At 41.3% G+C, this 20,947-nt stretch overlaps 1 protein-coding gene across 1 annotated transcript in view; it reads right to left on the reverse strand.

Moving 5' to 3' along the window:
* TM9SF2 (transmembrane 9 superfamily member 2) overlaps nucleotides 1-20,947 on the reverse strand; it is a 1,342,976-nt gene that overhangs the window by 678,805 nt on the left and 643,224 nt on the right. The gene's annotated exons all lie outside the window — the stretch shown is intronic.

The following is a 20,947-nucleotide window of genomic DNA, read 5'->3' on the forward strand; positions in this document are numbered from 1 at the left end:
TACAATTAACTTTTTCTGACATCGGAGTGGAGCAAGAAAAAAGTTTCCCCAACGGGGTACTTAGCTTTGAGTGGAGAAGAAAGTCTTCGGACCGAAGTAGATCAGAAAATCCCCATGGCCTTAATGAAGATTTTAATTGGAAATTACTGATTTAATGCAATGAATTTAATTTATATTAATTGTTTTATTGTATAATTGTTTTGTGTAGTAGTATAAATGTAGTTCTGGTAGTTGTAAGGTTTATACTCCTTGAAGGCTACGGCCGAGACGTCAGAGTGAGAGAATAAACTGGTTTCGGAAGTTGTGGATTTTGCTAGTGTTTCATCTCATCTTTTGCTGGTTTTGATTGTTTATATACATGTCTACTGATCCGCAACTTCACCTGCCTCGAATTTTTCGTGAGAATATGGATGGTACACAATTGTCGTTGGATAATTTTTTAGCCAACACTGCAGATCGGGGGGAACGTAATTCTTCCCTAAGGAGTTCAGCTGGTAATAATTTTTCTGTTTGGGATAAATGGGAAGATGATAGACGCAAGCGGTTCCCAAATCCTTTTAACAATGTGGGTCGGAAACTACCGACCTCTATCAGTACTGAAACCAAGTCTTTATTTGATGAACTTGAAAAAAATATGTGGAAAGAGACCGCTACATTTTTTAATATCTGTGGTCTACAGAAATATATTGATATAGACATAACACCGAGGGGACTTAGAGTTTATAAAGATCCCACCACTCCATTTGATTTATCTAATGACACTGATGCTGCTTTCCAGAAGCACTGGGTTACAGCAGCTCACAAATGCGTTTCTGAATGGATACAGATATTAACTGAGCGCGATAGAATTAAACAAAAGGAACTGGGTGTAGAGATAAAAAAATTATGTGATCATTTATTATCCTGTACTCCTGCTTCTACTATGGATGATTTCCTTAGTACCATGAATGGGAAATTAAAAGATTATGAAACACTATTAGTAGAAAAGAAGGGGAAACTACTCAGAGATATACGGGACTATGAGAACAACAAAGCTTTCTTGTCGAGAGCCAATCGGAACAAGCCACGTAAGCGTGTTCAGTTTCAAACAGATTCTAGGAATGATAGCCACTACAAATTAGTCACTTTCGGCGTCGGAAGGTGGCTATACTTCATATGAAGAGGGGGAGAACATTGACACAGAATTTCCTGTGATGCCAGTGCCACAACAACCTGAAAGATTTCACCAAACTTGTTGTGGAGAGACCAATAACTTCAATAGGGGTCCAACAAGGAAAGAAATGCCAACGCGAATTTTATGGTCCCTCTACAAGAGAACAAGCGTTTCAGGGGGGACATAAAAGAGGTAAATGGTGACATTTTGGTACCTCCTACAAATGACTATATTGTGAATTTGTCAGGACATTCTTTTTCTGATATTGAAGTTGCTGTTCTTAACCGTGGATTGAAGTTTATTCCTACTGTAATTTCTCGTGTACATGAGATGAAAAGTGATGTATACAGATTTGGTAGAAAGTTACATTTAAAAAGCTTTTTTTTGGTAATATACATAATCGTTTACAGTCTACATCTTCTGAAGACAGCTTAGATGTCTCTTCAGAAAGTTTTTATTCTTGTACATCAGATGTACTTCCTGATGCATACTATAGATTTGATACGGAATGTGTTCAAACAACTAGTGGTTTTGTACCTCCAGTTTTAAATAATGATGTCTTGCATTTTGTGAACATGCTAAACTTTTCCATTGAATCTGCATTCAGCGAATATATGAAAAATAGAGGTAATATAATTTATGTTTTAAAGAATGGAAAGCTCTAATAGCATTGAGTAATAATAGAGAAATTATTTTTAAACCATCTGATAAGGGCAATAAGTTGGTTGTTATGCACTTTTCCCAATATCATAAAATGTGTATGGATCATCTAAATGACACTATTGTTTATGAAAAGGTGGAATGGAATTTATACAATGCTGCTTTAGATGAGTATAAGGAATTATTAGATAAAGGACAAAGGCTGGGATATTTTTCAGCAGCAGATGTAAAAAACAAATTTAAAACTGAAGGTCGCAAAATGGCTACCTTTTATTGTCTCCCTAAAATACATAAAGACTTGAGAGCTCCACCTGGGAGACCTATTGTTTCTGGATGTAATTACTTTTTACACAATTTAGGTGTTTTTCTACATAATTTTCTCTTAACTAAAGTTAAGACCCTGCCATCTTACATCTCTGATGTCTTTGATTTTTTGGACAAGATAAGGGATGTTAAATGGAATAGATGTATGTATTGGGTTACACTTGATGTTAAGAGTCTTTATACCAATATTAATCATTCTTTTGGTATAGAAGCTATTAGGTTTTTCCTAGGTGACTATCTGGATACAGAGTATATTGTTGAACTCATTTATTTTTCTTTAATTAATAACTTTTTTGAATTTAATGATGGTTTGTACCGACAAAAACAGGGTACTGCCATGGGGGCAGCTTTTGCCCCTATGTATGCCAATCTTGCTATGGGCCTTTTTGAGTCTGAATTTTTATACAGGAATTCCTTTTTTCGTAAACATGTTATCAAGTATTATAGGTTTGTGGATGATTTAATTTTTTTGTTGGAAGATGGTGAAGCATTGGTAGATCAATTTATTTTAGATTTACACAATAATAGATTTTCGTTGAAATTTGATGGGTTTAAAAAAGGTGTTTCTATTTCTTTTCTTGATATTGTGTTGAATATTGTTAATGGTAAAGAACTAGTTACATCAGTTAATAGGAAGTTTGAAGGAGGTACACAATATGTACATGGCACTAGTTGTCATCCTCCTCATACAATAGAAGGTCTACCATATGGAGAAATGGTAAGAATTTCCAGACTGTGTAATGATGAGAGTGTATTTAAAAAGGAATTGAGTTTATTAATGGAAATTTTTCAGCATAGGGGCTATAGTGAAGACACAATAATAAATAGTTATAAACGATTTTCTGGATATGGGTACAAAAAAGTTATTAATAATTTGTCTAATAGAGATTTGCTACAGTTAAATGATATGAATAAAACAGAAAGATGTAATGTATTTTGTTACAACTTTTGGCTGCTTTTATGAATTGGTTAAAATGGTTAATCATTTTTGGAAATATTTTAGTTTAAGTAGTGTGTCTTTATGGTTGAATGCACATCTGAAATTTTCCTATAAAAGAGGAAAAAATATCAAAGATTTTTTAGTAAAAAGTAAGTTTACTATGCCTGTGGTTAATATGCAAGGGCACTTTGAGATGTGGTAAATGCAAAGCTTGTAGCTTTGTAGTGTCTCATTTTTCTCATATTAATAATGTATGTTTTAAAACATGTAATGTTTTCAATTGCAATTCTGAAGGGGTGATATATGCACTTAAATGCCCTTGTAAAAAATTTATATTGGAGAGACTAAAAGGGCTTTTAAGGTTAGGCTTTTAGAACATGCCAGGGACATCACCAATATTAAGGAAGAAAGTTCTGTGGCTATGCATTTTAAAATTTTTCACCAAAGTAAAAATGAGGGGTTACAAGGTACTGTTTTAGAGCAAATACACCATTCTTGTTATGCTAATGTTAACATTAAGCGTACTTTATTATATAAAGAAGCTGTATATATTTTGAAATTCAACACACTGCATCCCCATGGCCTTAATGAAGATTTTAATTGGAAAGTACTGATTTAATGCAATGAATTTAATTAATTTATATTAATTGTTTTATTGTAGAATTGTTTTGTGTAGTAGTATAAATGTAGTTCTGGTAGTTGTAAGGTTTATACTCCTTGAAGGCTACGGCCGAGACGTCAGAGTGAGAGAATAAACTTGTTTCGGAAGTTGTGGATTTTGCTGTTGTTTCATCTCATCTTTTGCTGGTTTTGGTTGTTTATATATATGGATGCAAAAGCGCCTCACTGACGACGGCCGAACCTGAAGCTGGCTCCGCTTGTGCTCTATCATCAGATTTGGTCCTCGGAGGCCTGTCTTTATCCTTGTGATGTTTGTGAACTCCGGTAGTCGGGACCGTATCAGACGACATTTTGTAGTTAAAGCGCCTACCGAAGTAATGAAAAGCAAAATTGTACCTTCGCTTAATTGTACGTTGATTGAATCTAGCACAAAACAGACAACTAGCTACGTCGTGGTCAGGGCCTAAGCAAGGAATACAGTAAGAATGAAAATCCTTATGAGGTATTTGCTTCCCACATGAAATACAATTAACTTTTTCTGACATCGGAGTGGAGCAAGAAAAAAGTTTCCCCAATGGGGTACTTAGCTTTGAGTGGAGAAGAAAGTCTTTGGACCGAAGTAGATCAGAAAAAATTCGTCAAGAGTCAGCCGACAGGCACTTGCGAACTGCTATCACTGCACAGCAAGAAAGATTGGAGAAGATGGCGTCGGCTGTCAGCTTTATACTCCTGGCACTCTGACGTCAGGGAGCATGGATGAATAGCCACCGCCGGACCCAGACTTTGGGATTCTGGCCGACCAAGGGCTGCCTGCCGGCAGGAGAGAACCCTACAGTCATGACTGCAACAGTGAAACACGATGAACATCCATGGTTGCCTGGGCCAGAAGGCAGTCACCACAATGATCTTAGGGGATGCCTTCTCAATCTTCAGAAGTACCATGAATTTCTATGGAAGGGGTGGAACAGCATGCAGAAACATTCCTGTCCAAAGGGAAAAAAGGCATCTGTCTTCCAAGACTTCTTCTATGGAGTCCTGGAGCAGAATCTTGCCAAATGACTGTTCAGAATGGAGGCAAATGGGGGTCTTCTTGAGGAACTCACCACAGATTGATAAAATCTGGGAAGACTTCATGACTACTTTCCATTAGTGAGTGTCTGGTCTTATCCTGCTCAGCGTATATGTCATACAATTTTGCTCTGATGGAATGTAGAATGCCTACATAGTGAGATTGCATTGTGAAGCTATAACTCAAGCTAACATGGCTAGAATGCAAAGGGTTAAGACCTAGTATCCCCCCTGCTTGCTGATGTACCACGACAGTGTTGTCTGTAACTTAGATGTGTCTCACGGACCAAAGATGATTCAGAAAGGTAAATGCCTTGATTAGAGCAAGCATCTCTTATATTTATGTGATAGAGTCGATCCCTGGTGTCCCACATACCATACACTTTTATCCCTCCTGAAATTGTTCCACAAGCAAAGATCATGCCTTCTTCTGCGGTAAATGACTGTTTTGGAACAGGAAGGGAAAGGGAAGACCCAGATTTAAGGATGCTTGCTGTCTCCACCAACTGATTTCTCTTCTGACAAACACCAGCACTGGGATTTGAAAAGACGAAGGGTACTGGTGCTAGGACCAAAGAGACTTCAGATACCACTACATCTTTCTTATGCAGAGTCCTGACACAGTTATCATGAGAATCACAGATGCCATGAGACCCAAAATCTTGAAGTATTCCCTCACAGTGAAAAATTGAGTGGAAAACCTTAAAAATAGATATATTAAAGATCAACTTTTTCCTGTGGAAGAAAAAATCTTTGAACAGAGGTGCCAAGCTGACATCCTAGGAAAGTACAGTTGCATAAAATCTTACCATAGCAATAGATGTCCTTTTCTTCACTGCTGCAGTATTCTTCACCTTGCGGATCACCTATGAAGGATAGCCCAATGTCCGGCCAGTATACCAAAGCTTCTAGATCTCGTATGCTCCTTGCATCACAAATATTCTCCATGTTCAGGACATAGGGCATAAAGGTGACATACGAATGCAGTTACCCAGAAATGGATTGCCCCAGACGAAAACAGTCTCCATAGCACAGAGGAGGCCATGCACATCTAGGAGGAGAAAATGCAGATGGAAAAGGTAGACTCTCGACCAAGAGGGAAAGCAAACAAAAGACAAAATGGGGGAGGAAGGAGGGAGCAAATACTGCAACAGGGAAAAGGACATCTACTGTTATGGGGAGACTTTACACAACTGTATCATGTCCTTCTAGATCACTGTTGCAGTACTTTTCACCTTAGGGAGAGTATAAAAGCTCAAGAAGACTGGAAGGTGGAAGGCTGGGAAGAGCCCTCAATGAACCCATGCAAAATGGCTGTAGAAAAAAACAAATGCTCTGGCCTTGGAAACCATATCCAATTTATAATGCTTAGTAAAGGTATGTAATGAAAGCCAAGTAGCAGCTTCAAGAATGGAATTTGTGTACAACCCCTTGAAGAAAGCACCAGAAGAGGCAAAAGCCCTAGTGGAGCGAGTTTTGACTGAAGTAGGCAGCTATTTGCTATGAAAAGAATAACAAAAATAAATGAGCTTAGAAATCCAGGAGGGGATAGTTTTCTTAGAAAAAAACAAACCCAATGTCCTGGGATGAAAGGAAACAAAAAGCTGGTCAGAATTACGAATGGCCTTAAATTTTATCCAAACAATACCTGAGTTGTCTATGCAAATCGAAGGTATGAAGGACCCCCCCCTCCAGCAGACTGATGAAGAGGATTAAAAGAAGGGAGTTGTACTGCCCAATTCGGAGACCACTCATTAACAATCTTGGGCATAAAAGAAGGATTAGTATGAAGGACACCCTGCCCTTGAGAAAAACTAAAAAAGGAGAGATGGCCATAAGGGCCTGAAACTCAGAAATCCTCTGAGCAGAAGTAACAGCAAGAAATACGACAGTCTTCCAGGTACAAGGCTGCAGAGAAGCTGAACCTGCAGGCTCAAATGTAGGCTGTCATTTTTCTAAAACTAAAGTAAGGTTCAAATAGCCTTCATTGGGGGTGTAAAATGCAGGACACCTTTAAGAAACCGACTTCAAAGAGAGAATCCCTTTGAGGATGCAGAGGCAAGAAGGCAGAAATAGCTGATAGATGGGTCTTTACAGAAGAACAGGCTGAGCCAGACTGGAGCAACTGACACAAATAGGACAGAACCCCCCCCCCACCACCACCACACACAGAAAAAGGGTCCTTGTTATGAGCATGGTACCAGACAGAAAATCTCGTCCATTTAGATACACAAGACTTTCTGGTTGCAGGTTTTCCTGCCTCCTGTAAAACCCTAGCATCTCCTCAGAAAACAGGTGCCTAAAAGGGAAAACTATTACCCGCAGTGTTAGCTGAAGAGTGGACAAGTGAGGATGGATGAGTGACCCCTTGTCCTGTGTGAGGAGGTCCAACCACTGAGCTACCTTGTGATGATTGCCCTGGTCAAATGCATTAAGAGGGGGAACCAGTGCTGTCTTGGCCAAAAGGAAGTCACTAGCAAGATTTTTTAGGAGGCAAGCCGAATCTTCTGCAGGGCACCTGGAAGTAGAGGAAAGGGAGGGAAGGCACAGAGAAACATCTCCTAAAGTAAAGGGAATCTGTCTTCCATGCCAGATGGCATAGCATTCTAGAACAGAAAACAGGGAGCTGCCTGTTCAGAGGGGAGGCAAAAAGATCTACCTGAGGTACATCCCACCGATGGACTATATCCAGAAACACTTCTCTTAAGTAACCATTCTTGAGCCTCTGTTTTGGACCTGCTCAGAGAGTCTGCCACTTGACTGCACTCTGAAGGAATACACACTGCCTGAAGAGTCAGCTGATAACAGTCAGATCCCAGGATGGAACAGCCACCCTACAGAGAAGGTAAGACTTCGTGCACCCCCTGCTTGTTGGCATAACCATCCACTGTGGTGTTGTCAGTGTAAACCTTCAGAGGGCCTGAAGGGATATACGATGAAAAGCCTGCAGGGTCAGAATCAGAGATCTCATTTGAGATGTTGATATCTTCTGATGACAGTGACAGAGACCCTGAACTTTCAGATGACAACAGGAAGACCCCTACCCATATATGAAGCATCGGTGAATGGTTCTTGAGAAGGACCTGAAGGCTGAAAAAGCAGGCCTGGGTTGTGGGAAAGCTGTTGAATCCACAAAAATCTGAATTCCCACTTTAGACAAGGAAGAACAGGCACCGTGAAAACCAGAAGTTGGCATTGCTGAAGCCAAACTGACTCAAGGTACCACTGAAGCTTCCACATGTGCAGTCTGGTTCGAGGGAACATTGGAACAGAAGACACCATGAATCTTAAGAGTTCGAAGAAACTCTCTGGCTGGAATAGGAGGCACAGAAGAAGAGATTGAAAGAAAGTTGTTACGGACAGAACTTTTGGAGGTGAGAGAGACCAACACTGGCACTGTTTGAACCTTGCAACCCAGATAAAATGGTTATGACAGACATTTGAAAATTGAAAGTGAATCCCAGACTTTGGAGGAGAGAAATGGTGAAGTCCAGATCCTGTAATGGGCAACTTGGAGAAGGCACCTGAAGCAAAAGATGGTCTAGATAAGGAAAACCCAATGCCTTGGAGCCTGAAAAAGGCAATCACAGGAGGTAGGCATTTTGTGAACACCCTTGAGGCAATAGAGAGGCTAAAGGGCAAAGCAGAGAACTGAAAATGATAGGAAGAAACAGAAAAATGTAAACTTCCTGAAAACAGGGTGAATAAAAATATGAGGGTAAGCATCTTTTTGATCCAAGGACAGCAGAAAAGCCTAGGGTAGTACCATAAGAAACAATATTTGAAGAATAAACATCTGAAAGGAATGAGCCTAAAGGTGTTGAGCAAAGAGAGATCCAGAATAGGTCTCCAAGTGCCCTTCTTTCAAGGGACCAAGAACATCCTGGCGCAAAATCCCTTTCCTACTTGCGAAGGAGGGACAGGCTGAATAGTTCCCCAGTCCACCAGGGACCCAAGGACCTCTGAGAAAACAGAAAGTTGTTCCAGAGGAGGTTGGGGAATCCCTGAAAAAGGAGGGAAAGAATTCCATACCATGAAGCAACCCTGATGAATGACCGATAGAACCCAAGAATCCGAAGTGATGAGATGCCAATTTGGAAGACAGACGGAGAGAAGAGCCAAAAGGAGTAGGGAACCTGGCTGAGGGGAAGGGGTGGGCAACATGTCAAAGAGCAGCAGGCTTGTCAGATAAAGGAGGCTTCTGAGCCAAATGAGCCTGAGAAGACTTAGCAGAAGAAGCTCGCGTAACACCCTTCCTGCCTTTAGTGGCCAGATGAGACTGCTTGCATACAAAAGCAGACCTAGTAGGACAGTTCCTCTGGAACTCAAGGGTAGGGGACACAAAAATATGTTTCAGGTCCTGCAAAGCTTTACCTTTTTCTCAAGAGACAAACATATCAGGAGCAGCAGTACCAAAGAGATTTTTATTATCCAAAGGAGCATCCAGCAACTTGGTCTTAACGTCTTCAAGGTAAAGACTGCTAGTGATGCCAAGAACACCACCTTATGACAAACCCAAAGGAGTCATCTCTGGATGATAAATCATCAGCATCATAGCTACATGTCAGAGTGATGAGCCACCTGAGAGACAGATACAGCAGAAGATTTTGTTTCAGAATCAGGGAGGTTGGAAATAACCTGACAAGCCTGGGAGATCAAGGCCAGAGCATATCTGGATATGTTGGTCTAGTAAATGATGGCCCGAAAAGCCAAGTAGAAGCAGTAAAAAAGTTCTTACTAATTCTCTCCATTGCCCTACTATCCTTACCTGAAGGCAGAAACTTGGAAGAAGGCAAAAGTTTAGAAGGTTTGCTAGAGAAGACTGACACCACTCCAGAGTCAGCACAAGGACAATTAAACAAGAACTGACAATACTCAGGAACCTTACAGAACCTGTCAGGTTTCTTTAGAGCAGGAGACTTAGAAGCAGCTACAGAGGTGTCTAACAAAGCAGCCAAAACAGGAGGTACTACTGAAAGTTTAGGAGTGTACCCTAAAGTATCTCATAATACCTTTTATGGATATCAGACACTTGAGAAAAATTCCATCATTCTAGCCAGTTTCTCCAAAAGACAATTCCTCAAAATGAGACTCAAGACTAATGGACTCTTCATCCAAATCATAAGCCAAAGGTGAAGGCATCCAAGACTAAAACAAGGACCCATCATATTCTGAATCTTAATCTGAGGAATCAAGTTCCCAAGTCCATTTGAAAGGAGTTGAAGTCTAAGGGGGAGTAGGCACAGAAACCCCTTGAGGAGGTTTCACAACCATTAAGGCATTAAAACAGGCCCTGAGTAAACTCCTGCCATTCTGCTTTTTCTTGGTAGTGATGTCAGGCCTAACAAACATTGGAGGTTCTGACCTTTGATGAGATTCATTAAGAGTATCCGGAACCTCTACCCTGACCAGTATAGTACAGTTGTGTACACTTACCATAAATGTAGATGTTAGTGTATTCACTGTTGCAGTCATTACATTTGGGTAATCTGCTGGCAGGTTGCCCTCAGTTGGCCTGAATTCCAAAGTCCTGGGTCCTGCGTCGGGTGCGGTCTTCTCTTCCATGACGTCAGAGGTATAAAACATGCAGCCGACGCTATTTTCTTTAGTTTTTCTTGCTCCCGATGTCAGATGCCCCCCAAAAAGGTAGCAATATTTTTTATATATATATATATATATATATATATATATATATATATATATATATCCAATATCTATATATACATATCCAATATCTATATATACATATATATATATATATATATATATATATATAAATACATGCATCAATATAAACTTTACCTTCATCTACAAGCAAATACACCACATAGGTTGTAGAAAATTATGAAGGAAAGAAACTTCAGAATGACAGGGGGGATGGCGGGAGGGTAACCTGGACTACAATAGTGAATACACTCTAACATCTACATTTATGGTAAGTGTACACAACTGTACTATGTTCTTCGTGTTTCACTGTTGCAGTAATTACATTTGGGTAGAATCCTAAAGCTATGGTTGGGAGGCTGGAGCTAAACAGCATTAGGTGCGGCTATAAGGCCCTGCAGCACTGCAGTGGCAAAGCCTGCCCTGGACTTGTGTAGAGAGGCAAATGGTAATGCTTTGTAAAAGTGTGAGCAGAACTCCAAGTAGCAGCCTCTAGAATGTCTTTGGTCGGTACTCCTCTGAGAAAGGCTGCTGAAGTAGCTGCAGCTCTGGTGGAATGAGACCTAATGCCCTTGGGCACAGGTTTACCATGGTGTAAGTAGCAGAAACGAATGCAGTGGCTTATCCACTTTGAAATTGTCTGTTTTGAAATAGCCTTTCCTTCTGATCCTGCAGCATATGACACTAGTAATTGCTCCGCTTTTCTTAGAGCTTTAGTCCTGCTCAAGTAGAACCTTAGCTGTCTGTGAACATCCAAGAAATGCAGAATTCTCTCCCCTTTGTTCTGCGGATTTGGATAAAAAGTTGGCAGATGAATTGTTTGGTTAAGAGCCACACTGGAAACCACCTTAGGCATAAAAGAAAGATTTGTCCTCAGAGCCACCCTGTCCGGGTAAAATATGATAAAAGGCTCTACAGCCATGAGGGCCTGTAGCTCTGAAACTTCTTGCTGAAGTAATTGCTAGCAGCAGAGCTGTCTTCCATGATAAGAACTTTATATCAGCGGTAGCAGCTGGTTCAAATGGAGGCAGGGTGTTTTTCCAACACATAACTGAGGTCCCATGCAAGTAATGGTGATCTTCTAGGGGGCCTTACATTTTTGGCTCCTCTAAGATACTGCTTTAGTAAAGGATGAGAAAAGACTGGTGGATCTGTGTTGTAATGAGCCGAAATGGCAGAGGCATGGATTTTAATTGATGAGAAATATAGGCCTTTAATATCTGAGGAATATTTGGTTCTGCTGTATCAGCTCCTTGTGCTTGATTCCAAGCACAGAATCTCTCCCATTTGTCAGCATAAGATTTTCTAGTACTAGGCCTTTTGGCTTCCAAAATGACATCCATTACAGCTTTACTGAGAGGTGTTTGTATGATTACCTGATTAGCCATGCTGCCAGGTTTAGAGTCTGTAGTTGGTTGTGCAGGATCCGATTGTTTTGCTGGGACAGTAGTTGTGGTGTTTGAGGCAAGGTCCAAGCTGGGTATTTGAGACAAGTTAATTAGGATTGGGTACCAGTATTGGCGGGGCCAGTCCGGGGCAATTAATATCATCTTTGGCTTCTCTTGTCTGACTTTTAGGAGGACCTTGGGTAGAAGAGGCAGAGGAGGAAAGGCATAATCTGATAGGTTTTTACAACTGAAAGATAGGGCGTCCACTTTCCATGTTTGTCTGTGATAAGTCCTTGTGCAGAATCTTTTCAGTTGATAATTTTGAGGAAGAGGTAAATAGATCTATGTCTGGGCTCCCCCATTTCTCAGTTACCATGCTGAAGACTTGTGGATTTAGTTTCCACTCGTGAGGATCCATAAGGTTTCTGCTTAAATCGTCTGCCAGAGTGTTTTGTTTTCCTGGCAGGAATTGAGCTTGAAGATGTATTTTGTAGGTCAAAGCTGTGTCATACAGTGCCATAGCTAATCTGCAAAGGAGATACGAGTGTGTGCCCCCTTGCTTGTTTATAAACCACATGGCTGTGGTGTTGTCAGTCTTTATCAGTAGTTGTCCTGGATGAAGTACGTCCTTGAAGGCTGTTAGGGCATTTTGAACAGCTAGCATCTCTTTCTGGTTGATATGCAGATGCATTTGTTTTGGTGCCCATATGCCCTGAATGCATCTTCCTAACATGTGGGCCCCCCAGGCATAATCTGATGCATCTGTTAAGGTTTGGCTGGCAGGGGGGAGAGTGAAGAGCCATCCCATGTTTTTGTGACAGGCCTTTGCCCACCATAGAAACTCCTGTTGCAGGCAAGGAATGAGAGGAATCATTGTTTCCAGACTGTGTGAATGTTGACTCCATAAACTTTTTAGGTACCATTGAAGTTTCCTCATATGCAGTCTTGCATATGGAATTAGTAGGATGCAGGATGCCATGAAGCCCAGAGCCTGCAGAATTTGTCTTGCAGAAGACTAGGTTTGTGCTGCCATCAGTTTGAAGTAGTCAGTTGCCTTTGTTTGTCTGGCATAAAGTAAGCCATCTGGGCAGTTGTATTCAAGCTTGCACAAAGGAATGTTATCTTTTGAGAGGGTACCAGTTGTAATTTCTTTTCGTTTATAGTGTACCCTAGGCATGTTAGAAGCCTTTTCACAAATGCCAGGCGTCGAAGAAGTGTCTCCTTGTTCTCTGCTTGAATGAGACAGTCGTCCAAGTAATAATAGATTTGTATACTTCTTTGTCTGCAAAATGCAATTACTGGTGCCAGGCACTTTGTAAAGACCCTGGGCGCAGTAGATAAGCCAAAGGGTAGTGCAGAGAATTGGTAATGCATTAAGCCAGCCTTGAATCCGAGGTATCTTCGGCACAATTGTCTTACTGGGACATGCAGGTATGCCTCTTTTAGGTCTAATCACCAGCCAAGCATTCTTGCCCAGCATGGGCAGAAGGTGCTGCGAAGTCAGCATTTTGAATTTTGGAATGTCCAGGTAGGTGTTCAAAATTGATAAATCCAGTATTGGCTGCCAGGCCTTGTCCTTTCTGGGTACCACGAACAGTCTTGAGTAAAAACAGTGTCCTTTTTCCTGTTCTGGTTGAATGGCCCCCATATCCATGAGGGACGTAACCTGTTTCTGTGCCTCTGCCCATTGATTTTTGGGCAGATCTGGCCAACCGTATACCATTGGCAGAGTGTGGAAATGGAATCTGAATCCCTGTGATACTATGCTTAGTACCCACTTGTCCTGGGTTACTAACTGCCAGTTTTGAGCAAAAAGTGCTAATTTTCCCCCCTAAGGGTGCTGTCAAAAGCTAAGTGCTTGGTGTAGGCAGAGGGAAGTCAGTGGGACTGTTTTCTGTAAGTTTGCGTTTTATCTCCCCCTAATTTGGAGTTAGATACACCCCATTGCTTTGACCGGTATGAATTTTGCACCTGGTATCTGGAACCCTTTGGGCACTTGGATTTGCCCCTTTGAGCTCTGTCTGAAACAGGAAAGGACCAAGGTTTTGTAGGCCAGTGTCTACTGAATCTTGGTGACTGCAATTGTAAGACATCTAACAGTTTGCATAGACTTAGCTTTGTCTTCCATTTTCTTTAAAACCTCTTCTGCCTTAATACCAAAGAATCATGCTGTAAAGGTGCATCTAGCAATTTAGCTTTAACATAAGGCAAATTTTGTTCCTTTAACCAGGCATGCCTCCTAATCACAGATCTAGTAACTGCGGCCCTGCAGGAGGCCTCTAAGGAATCAAAACCACATTGCAAAGTATGCTTTCCAACTTGTTCAGCTGCATGCAGTAATTCCTGCAATTCTTTATTTTCTGCACATTCTGAAATCAACATCATTTTCTGTTTCAGCAATCCCATAACATGTTGCTGATACTTAAGCATGTGAAATTGACAATTTAAGGCCCTGACTGCCAAGGTTGCAGATGTATAAACCTTTTCCCCCCATCTGTCTAGTGCCCTTGAATCTCTGTCAGAGGGAGTAGGGTTTTTTGCTGTTGAGGCCTTAACTCCCTTTGGACCCTGTGAAATAGTTTCAGGGTCAGCTGCAGGGTTTCTAAATAAAAATGTATGCGAGTCAGGGACCCTGTAATATCTGTCAGGCTTACTGGGAGCTGGAGGTAAGGAGTTAGGGGTCAAGCTTGACTCCGAAAACACATCATCCACAATGTCTAAAACAGGGGGAATGGCTAAAGGCTTGTGCTGAGGGAGAAGGAAATCCCTGAGCCTCTTTTTTGATTCTGAGAAGTCTTGACTCTCCCAGTGAAAATGCTCCCTCAAAGTATGTGAGGTTTCTCCAAACGAATAATCCTCTGGAGGACATGCAGATGGAATAGACTCCTCCGCATCAGAATCCTCATAGGGAGGTATAGATAATTCCTGATCAGAAGAGGAATCAGAAGAAATAGAAACCTGATCTGAAGATTCATAATCAGTGTCTTGGAGGGGAAATCAAGGTAATAAGGTATTCAGCCATTTTGATCACCTGTTTTTTAGGCATAGAGGCCTGTGCACGTGGCTCAGGCGTCGTTTTTTTAGTTTTAGAAGTTGTCTTTGCCTTTGGTTTTGCAGCTGTCATCGGTTTGATATGCAAATGTTGACATCTGAATACACCCTCAGAAGCCGGTGCCTACTCAGCGGCTCTGGACCCATCCGAGGGAGATACATCCATCAGTCCAATACCTTGAGTATCTTGCGGCATGCCAGACTCCACATGGGTGTCGGTAGAGGTCTGCGACTCGAAGGTAGCGGGCATGAGGGGCTGCGAAAGCGCCTGAGCACTGGTGAACCAGCGACTGGCTTAGGAGAAGCTTCGTCGTCTGTTTTGGATCTCTACTGCCTTTCTCTGTCCTTTTCTTTGCGTTTTTTATGTACTCCGGTAGTCGGACTGCTATCCAACGACATTTCTAGGTAGTTAAATCTGTTTCCAAAATATTTTGACGCAAAAATATACAGACGCTTAATAGTGCGTTGGTTAAATCTAGCACAAAACCGACAGTCAGGCACATTGTGATCAGGGCCTAGGCAAGGAATACAGTATGAATGGAAAACCTTATGAGATATTTGCTTCCCACAAGTAATTAGTAAAAAATGAAAAGTAAACCGAGAGGTAAATCTTCTGTTGCTCAAAGATAAACAAAAAGCAGTGCAAAGGACAAGCAACGGAACGAACCAGGCAAAATCCAAAGCAAGAACGAGTAAGCACAGTTGCTATATTACTATGTCAGCCAGTCACAAAGACAAATAATCTAAGGACATCACAACAAAAAGTCTTCAGATAATAAAAGCAGACCACAAAAATTTATCATAAAAATCGGTAAGCGCTTTCGCAATTAAGCTTCCTCAGACCAGATACAAACAGATGATAACGCACTCTATGTAAGCACATGATGTTAATACTCTATCCAATCAAAAAATTACATTAATTTCATAAATTAAACTCATTCATTTTAAGAGAAGGATTACCTCTCTAAATACTAAACAGACATAAAAACAGTACATATAAAAAATCTACATATGGCAATGCTTAACATACTTTATATATATATATATATATATATATATATATATATATAAACATACTGCCAACGTACTGCTAAGAAACATCATCAGAAGAGAGACGCTTCCATCAAATGAAACAAGCACAAAAATACAAATAAAAATAAAAAATAAAAATAAATATAAATATTTGTAAAAAATGATTTCTGCAATCTACTTTTCTTTAATAGGGGCTTAACAGAAGCACTCACATTCAGCCCTTTCTCTCTGTCTGCACGAAGTATAACAATCCAACAAGTCTCCCTATGCTCAGTATGTGTGATAATATCACCTTCCCTGATGCTAGGCAAAACAACCTCAATAACCCTAAAATTAAAAGTAAGAGTTTCCCCCTGTTCTAAAACATGTTTCGAAAGTGCATTATGTAGTGAGCCTTTCCTGATGTGATATATGTGCTCCCTCATCCTGTCACGGAGCACCCTGTTGGTTTTGCCAATGTAAAACGAACTACAGGCAGAGCACTCTGCTAAATAAACAACGTGAGTGGTCATGCAGTTAGCATCTGCACCAAAGGTGAACTCTCTTCACAGGTCTGGATGATAAAAGGTTTCCGAAATGTTAATGAAAGTGCAGAAATTAAAACTACCACAGGGCACAGTATGACCTGAAGCTGAGGTCATACTAACAAGGACCTCCATCATAACACAAAAGCCTCCTCAAATTTTTATAATTTTTAAATCTAAACCTGGGTTTATTACCCACAATCCTACTAATCTCATCATCAACTTGTAAAATAGACCAATGCTGTGCAAATAAACTGGTGACCTCTCTATGATCACTAGAATAGAACATGGGAATTCTAACACCATTCACGGTGGAGCTACTGCCATCGACAGCACCTACCTCCAAAGTAGGTCCAAAATACGGACATGCTGTAATTAACCTCAGATGATCAAGATCAGACCATTGTCTACTGATCTCACCAATGCTGTACCCCCTTGCTAACAACTTCTCGAAAGCAGCGATCTCATGCACAAAACCATCCATAGACGGATTCAACCTAGAAGCCCTCATTCCTTGTCCTCTAAATTTTGAAAAATATAACCAGGATGCATGCTAGACCTGAAAAGGAAGGCATTCCTGTGACATGTTTTATGATGAATACCTGTAATGATTGTGTGGTCATCTAACTTCCCAATATATAGGTCTAAAAACTCAATACGGGTATAAGACCAACTAAAAGTAAATTTCAAGCAATCAAACTATTCAAAATGTACCAACTTCTCAAATGGCCCTTGCCATAAAAACAAATTGACAAAACGTCGATAAAATAAGACATGTTTCTCGAAACATATAGTAGGAAACAACATGTTAATCTCCCAGTGGGCAAGAAACATACTGGCGTAGCTATTGGCACAAGAAGTGTCCATAGCTATGCCATGTTTCTGTAGAAACATCTCCTCACTGAAAGTGAAAACATTGTTTTCAAGTACAATCTCTAAAAGGAAACAGATTAAATCAACCTGTTTCAGAGTATAATCACTATGTAATAAATATTCATGCAGATACTGAATGTCCAATTCATTGGAAATCATAGTAAATGATGACTGTACGTCAAAGGTTACAAAGATGACATCACTAACATCAGGAACATTGTGCATTCATATAAATCCAACAAAAACTGTTTTGAGTCTCTTAGGACTGTGATTCAAACTAATGACCGGTCTCAAGAACTTCTCAACATAAAGTGAAAGTGGTTCAGTGACCCACCCTCCTCCTGCCACAATAGGTCTCATGGGTGGGTCAGTGGGATGTTTGTGAATCCTTGGCAGTCCCTGTATTAGTGGAATCAACGGATTGGCCACTTTCAAAAATGAAAAACCTTCTTCAGTGATAAGATGGGCTGAAAAAATATCAGAAATGTCCCTGCCCACTGATAAAATCACCCAATGTACATCTTCAATCGTAATCTTATCATAAAAGCTACTATCACCTAACATTGAAGTCATGGATTGACAGTAGTGTAACTTATCCATTACAACAATGAGCCCACCTTTGTCTGCTGGGCAAATTACAATGGAACTATTGTGTTGTAGCTCATTCAGAGCTAACTTCTCAATATATGTAAGATTACATCTAGAATGGATCCTATGATTATTTCGATTATCATAAAAGTTGTAAATATCTTCCTCAGTAAGTTTCAAATATGCCTCCACCGAGGGGTGATTACTGGGAACAAAAAGTACAGTTTTGTACCTACCATAAATGTAGATGTTCGAGTGTATACCCTGCTGCAGTCATCACACTTGGGTTATCCTGTCGTCAGGCGGTCCCGCAGTCGGCCTGAATTCCAAAGTCTTGGTCTGGCATCGGTTGCGGTCGCTTCTTCCCTAACGTCAGTGGGCCAGGGGTATACAAGAGGCATCCAACGCCATTTTCTTCAGTTTTTCTTGCCAAAGATGTCAAGTGCCCCCCCCCCCCCAAAAGGTGGTCAGTAGATAGTACCAATAATAAAAGTTTAGCACAAACAAAACATCCCTCCAGCTATAAGCAAATACACCACAAAGGTTGTATCAGATTTTAAGGTATTGAAAGGGTCAGAGGGGATGGAGGGAGGGTAACCTGGACTGCAGCAGGGTATACACTCGAACATCTACATTTATGGTAGGTACAAAAAGTACAGTTTTGTACCTACCATAAATGTAGATGTTCGAGTGTATACCCTGCTGCAGTCATCACACTTGGGTTATCCTGTCGTCAGGTGGCCCCGCAGTCGGCCGGAATTCCAAAGTCTTGGTCCGGCATCAGTTGCTGTTGCTTCTTCCCTGACGTCAGCGCACCAGGGGTATATATAATGCATCCGACGCCATTTGCTTCAGTTTTTCTTGCCCCAGATGTCAGGTGCCCCTAAAAAGGTGGTTAGTAATTAGTACCAATTTATGAAGTTTTTAGCACAAACACAAAATCCCTCTAACTATAACCAAATACATCAGGAAGGTTTTGTAGAGATTTAGTCAGATCAGAGGGGATGGAGGGAGGGTAACCTGGACTGCAGCAGGGTGTACACTCGAACATCTACATTTATGGTAGGTACAAAACTATACTATGTTCATCGTGTTACCCTGCTGCAGTCATCACACTTGGGTAGAATCCCAAAGCTAAGAATGGGTGGAGGATTCATAGAGGGTTAGAGGAGGCTAGAAGGCCCTGCAGAACTGCAGTGGCGAAGCCAGCTCTAGACTTAGAGTAAAGTGGTAAGTGGTAGTGTTTGGTAAAGGTGTGTACTGAACTCCAAGTTGCAGCTTCCAAAATCTCCTTGGTTGGAACCCCCGAGGAAGGCTGTAGATGTAGCTGTTGCCCTGGTAGAGTGGGGCCTAATGGTGGCAGGAACTGGTTTTCCATGATGGGTATAGCAAAAACGAATGCAATGTCCTATCCATTTGGAAATGGTTTGTTTTGATATAGCCTTCCCTTGTGAAGCTGTAGCATAGGATACAAAGAGCTGGTCAGATTTTCTGAAAACCTTAGTTTTATCCAAGTAGTAACGAAGTTGCCTGTGACTGTCCAAGGAATGCAGGAGTCTTTCTCCTTTGTTCTGTGGATTTGGGAAAAAGGTGGGTAAGTGGATGGTTTGATTTAAAGCCACACTGGAAACCACCTTAGGCATGAAGGAAGGATTAGTACGTAGAGAAACTCTGTCTTGATGGAAAATGAGGAAAGGTTCCACTGCCATTAGTGCCTGCAGCTCTGAGTCTCTTCTAGCTGAGGTTTATTGCTAGCAGCAGGGCCGTCTTCCATGATAGAAACTGTAGATCTGCAGAGAAATCTGGTTCAAAGGGAGGTAGCGTAAGTTTTTCCAGAACAAAACTGAGGTGCCATGTTGGTGTAGGTGCTCTCCTGGGGGGTCTAATGTTTTTTGCCCCTCTGAGGAACTGTCTTAGAAGTGGATGTGAAAATAAGGGTGGATCAGTGTTGTAGTGGGCTGAAATAGCTGATGCATGGATTTTAATGGAAGAAAAAGAAAGTCCTTTGTGCAACATCTCAGTTAAATACTGTAGAATCTGAGGCATGTGAGGCTGAAGTGTGTTTTGGCCTTTAGCTTGGTTCCAGGCGCAAAATCTTTTCCATTTGTCCGAGTAGGCCTTCCTGGTGCTGGGCCTCCTAGCTTCCCGAAGAACCTCCATAACTGCTTGTGAAAGAGGAGCTGGCTGGATGCTTAATTGATTTGCCATGCAGCCAGATTTAAGGTTTTGAGCTGGCTGTGTAGAATCTGATTGTTTTGCTGTGTGAGCAAATGAGCAATTTGTGGCAAAATCCAAGGTGGGCCTTGGGCCATATTCCTTATTAATGGGTACCAGTGCTGGCGTGGCCAGTCTGGGGCTATGAGTATCAGTCGTGGTCTCTTCCTTTGATTTTCAGTAGCACCTTTGTGAGGAGAGGCAATGGAGGGAAAGCATATACTGTCAGGTTTTTCCAACTGAAAGAGTGCGTCCACTTTCCAAGCTTGATGGTGAAGTGTCCTTGTACAAAATTTTGTTAGCTAATAGTTTTGGGGGCTGACAAACAGGTCTATGTCTGGAAGGCCCCATTTTTGAGTTATCATTGCAAATACTTGTGGATCCAGCCTTCCACTCGTGGGGATCCATGATGTTTATGCTCAGGTTGTCTGCCAATGTGTTTTTTTCCTGGCAGGAATTGAGCTTGTAACTGAACTTGGTAAGCCAGTGCTGTGTTCCACAAGGTCATTGCTCGTCTGCATAGGGGGTAGGAGTGTGTACCTCCTTGTTTATGTACCACATTACTGTGGTGTTGTCCATCCTTATTGTAAATTGACCTGGAAGTAATAGGTTCTTGAAGGCTGTCGGAGCATTCTGTACAGCTAGCATCTTTTTGATTGATGTGCAGATTTCTTTGATCTGCAGTCCATATGCCTTGAACGCACTGTCCTGCCATATGTGCCCCCCAGGCATAGTCCGATGCATCTGTTGTCATAGTTTGCCTGGCTGGGGGCAAGGTGAAAGGCTGACCCTTGGTGAGGTGACATGCCTGTGACCACCATAGAAACTCCTGTTGTAGGCATGGAAT

The sequence above is a fragment of the Protopterus annectens genome, chromosome 5.part0 (genome assembly GCF_019279795.1).
Source record: "Protopterus annectens isolate FY-2018-M chromosome 5.part0, PAN1.0, whole genome shotgun sequence".
NCBI classification, from domain to species: domain Eukaryota; kingdom Metazoa; phylum Chordata; order Ceratodontiformes; family Protopteridae; genus Protopterus; species Protopterus annectens.